Source organism: Saccopteryx leptura, chromosome 2 (assembly GCF_036850995.1).
Source record: "Saccopteryx leptura isolate mSacLep1 chromosome 2, mSacLep1_pri_phased_curated, whole genome shotgun sequence".
Classification (NCBI taxonomy): domain Eukaryota; kingdom Metazoa; phylum Chordata; class Mammalia; order Chiroptera; family Emballonuridae; genus Saccopteryx; species Saccopteryx leptura.
This window is the reverse complement of record NC_089504.1, coordinates 154,810,558-154,814,998: the sequence shown is the minus strand read 5'-3', so window position 1 is coordinate 154,814,998 and position 4,441 is coordinate 154,810,558. Positions and strand designations below refer to the sequence as shown.

At 41.3% G+C, this 4,441-nt stretch overlaps 1 pseudogene; it reads left to right on the top strand.

The window, feature by feature from the left end:
- The first annotated feature begins 2,154 nt into the window (after nucleotides 1-2,154).
- On the top strand, nucleotides 2,155-3,495 carry LOC136391619 (heterogeneous nuclear ribonucleoprotein U-like protein 1 pseudogene; annotated as a pseudogene).
- Nucleotides 3,496-4,441: the final 946 nt, after the last annotated feature.

The window sequence follows — 4,441 nt, the reverse complement described above, 5'->3', positions numbered from 1 at the left end:
TCTAATAAATATGGGGTTGGTGCAAGCAGTCAGTGCCAAACCAGTCACTGTCCTTTAATGTGACAGAATGACCACACAGTTTCACTGATATATATCCCATGTTTCTGATACAATTAGATTGGTTATGTCTGGAGTTGATTTTTGAGTTGTTTTGGGGGATCGTGTAAGATAAAGGTCCAAATTCATTGTTCTGTATGTGGATATCTGGTTTTCTCAACACTTCTTATATAAACAACTAGCTTTTCCCCACACTATATTCTTGGCACTCTTGTCAAAGATCAGTTAACCTTATATCTATGGGTTTATTTTTGGATTCTAAGTTGCATTGGTCTATATATCTGTTTTTATGCCTATACCATACTATTTTGATTACTGTAGTTTTGTAATATATTTTAAAATCAGATTGTATCATAACCCAATTTTAAAATAGCCAAAGGAACTGAATAGACATTTCCTCAAAGAAGCATTCAGATAGCTAACAATTTTATAAAAAGATGCTCAACATCACTAATCATTAGGGACATGTAAATTGAAACCACAATAAGATATCACCCCACACCTGTTAGGTTAGCCAATACCATGGGAAAAAAAAGATAATGAATGTTGGCAAGGATATAGAGAAAAGGGAACTCTTATACACTGTTGGTGGGAATGTAAATTGCTACAGCCACTATGGAACACAGTATGGATACTCCCCCAGAAAACTAAAAATAGGACTACCATAAGATATAGCAATGTATATGTCCAAAGGAATTGAAATCAGGATCTCAAAGAGATATCTACACTTCCATGTTCATTGCAGCATTATTTACAATAATGAAGACGTGGAAACAACCTAAATGCTCATTGCTTGAAGAATACATAAAGAAAATATGGGATATATTTATAATAAAATACATTTCATCCTTAAAAAAAAATTCTGCCATTTGCAACATTGATGAATCTGGAGGAGATTATGCTACGTAAAAAAAGTCAGACACAGAAGAACAGATACTATGATGCCAATTTAGATTTATATTATGAATCTAAAATAGTGAAACTTATGAAAGAAGAGAGTAGAATGGTGATCAGCAGGATTTGAGGGGAGGGGGAAACTGAAGTACCAGTCAATGAGTACAAAGTTTACCAGAAGTATACCACATGCAAAAGACCGAGAGATCTACTACACATCAGTCTGCTACACTGTACTGTAGACTCAAAATTTCCTAAGAACTCTGTAAAGTACATGATTTTCTAATCACTATGCTGTATATCTGAAACTGATACAGAATAATAGTATGTATAAACTGTAATTGAAAAATTAAACATATTTTTTTAATTTACTAATGAAAGGGGAGAGGGTAAAATACTGACATGTTTTACCTTTCTAATTATTAATATAACTTTTAAATGAAATTACTAAAGCAAAAAAATTCTTAATAGGGTCAGTCTTATGGTAATTATTCTTATCACAATAATAATAGTAATAATAATAAAAATAATATAATAATAAACAGGTGGCCAGGAGGATAGACAGGTTTATGGCATAGATTATAGTGACAGCTTCACAGTGTATACACTTATCTTCAAATTCATCAAGTTGTATACATTAATTATGAACAGCTTTTTTCATATAAAAAATAATAAAATGTGCAGGTTTAAAGAGAGAGACACAACAGCTTCTTATAGTGCATGATCCTGGATTGAAAAATAGATTAGGAAGAAAAAATGTGCTATAAAAAAAAAAATTCAAGACAATTTTAAAAAACTGAATATGGATTGGATAATAATACGTATCATATTACTATTAAATTTCTTGTATTTAATTATTTTACTCTATTGCTGAGCAACAAACCGCCTTAAAAGTTAATGGCTTGAGGCTTGAGTGAGGTTTCCCCATTATCCCCCTGACCGCTTGACAATAAAGGATTAAGAGGAACGAGCCTTAAGAGGTCACCTGGTTTGGGGCACCTCAGGAGACTGGGCCCCGGATGTGCGCCATCTGAAAGTGAACCAACTTTGCAGGAGCTGCAGTACTGTGCCTTGATGCTCGCAGCCTCAGCCAAGTGTGCTGAGCGGCTGCAGGAGGCACTGGAGACTAGGAGCTTGGTGACCAGCAGGAGCTCAAGGCCAGTGACAATCCAGGCAACCCAGAAACAACAACAAGGAGATGTCATGAACAATATTACCAGACAGAACCAGTTCTATGAGACCTAGGTTAACAAACTGAGAATGAGTCAGAGGAGACCAATAGAAATAGAGCAGCAGCAGGCCTACCACGCAGAGGAAGTAAAAACAGATGAGACAAGAAGCACCCACTGGCATCCTGCCACCTGAAGCATCTCTGCTTAAGCCAGACAGAAGATGATTCCAGAGTCACAAGAGACTTAATGAAGAAATCTTGGAAATGGGATACTTCAAGCACCAGGAGGATAGGAGGGGTCACTCTTCTCAGCCTCCCACTGAAGAGGATGAAGATGATTTTGACGACACCCTTATTGCCATCCACATGTAAAACTATGACATCTACTTCACGGTGGCCCAAGACCAGAGTATTGGCTATCCACTTACAATCGAGGACTTTGCATACCTCTGGTCAGGAGCCCATGCCAGCTCTGGGACCATCAGGGTCCATGTGTGCTACAAGATGAGATCAATAAGGAAATCTCCATGAAGCACCTTCCATCCATGGCGCTGGTGTCATCCATACTAACTGGTCCTTTGAGTCCTATAGCATCTTGCTAGGCAAAGAGCCTTTCTCTTATGGTTATGGAAGCACTGGGAAGAAGTTCACCAACTTCATAGTAGTTGGCAGGGAATAATGTGACTGGCTGCTTTGTGGACTTTGAATGGAGAAATGACATGGAATTTTCCTTCACCGAGAATGGGAAGTGGGTGGGCACTGTTTTCCAAATTCAGAAGGAAGCCTTGGGAAACCAGGCCCTCTATGCTTATGTCTTGGTAAAAAAAAATTGTGCAGCAGAGTTCAGCTTTATTCAGAGGGCAGAGCCCTACTGTTCTGTCCTTCCTGGCTTTACCTACATCCAGAACCTTCCCCCTGAGTTAGCAGATCCAGGGCACTGTCCAACCAAAAACCAAAGCAGAGTGTGAGATTCGGAGATGATGAGCCTGCCCACTGCTGGTAAGACCCCATGGGCCATCAAACATGCAGCCTCCACCCCCTCCAAGAAGCACAGCGTCCTGGGTACCTGTGCCACCATGGACAGGATGCCGGTGATGGGCCTTCACTGGCAGCAGACCTGCACCAACCACTGGGACATCCTGACCCAGCAGGCACCCAGTGCCTCAACTGCCTCATCTAGATAACTGCCCAAAATAAACACAACTATATCCTAGACCAGATGTTTATCTAACATTTGGTCAGCTCAAAGACAAAAAATGAGGCTATTTCTCTTCTGTCAGAGCATACCTGCTCCACGAGAGATGATTTCGGTGGTGAGACACCCAAAGGTGAAAAATGCACAAGAAGTCAGGGCAAGTGATATATTGTTTTAAGTCTTTATTTTGCTTCATTCTGTTGTTTTTAATTTTGATGTCTCCTGCCATTTTCCCTGAATTTTGATGTCTTCCATCTTTATTTCTGTCAGAGCTTTTTGTACTTGCTCTTGATTGTCAGTGACGTAGACGCAACGTTTTATATGTAGCAAGGCACATGTCCACGCCTTCACTGGGGACTCCTGATCTTAGCTAAAGCATCCGTTCATCTGTGTCCAGGTGTACTCCCACGGAGGTCTAGGTGAGAGGATTTTCTTCACTGGATTCATCTATATCCCAGGCATCTAGTGATACAGGAGGCATCCCTGCACATTAGGGACTGGAGGGAGCTTCAACCCCCTGCACAGCATTTGGCGATTCTGCAAAGGCAATGGGCCTGACACCTGATGCAGCTCCGGAGTCAGAGGGGCTAGTACACAGTACAGCTCTGTCCTAGGCCCGGCCCTAGAGTGGTTGGCCCCCAACAGTCTCCTGGTGAGCAGCCCCTGTGAACTTGACTGTGCTCATCCAGTCAGACAGGCTGTCGTTCCATCGGCTGTCTATCCGTATGCCAGTCCTTGCTCGTTCAGGCACTCTGCATACCAGACCTCGCTGGTATTGATGGCTTAGCCCTATGCTTTTAAGGCACCTTTTAAATTATTCGCTGTCTAGATCTGTAAGAGGATTCGAGGTTAGCATTACATTATCAATACAATGAAAGAGGGTCACCATAGGTGGCTTGGCCCATAAGGCCAGATCATTGGCTACCAAGTCATGACAAATGATTGGGCTGTGTAATAGCCCTGTGGCCAGCAACAAACATTTTATTATGCCCTTCCCAGGTAGAGGCAAACTGTTTATAGTTCCCTGGGGCAATGTCAACAGAAAAGGAAGTATTAGCCAAGTCCACTCCACAGTGGTGGTCTCTTAAAGTCAGAGTCAATCAGTCTATGAAGTCCAGCCCCAG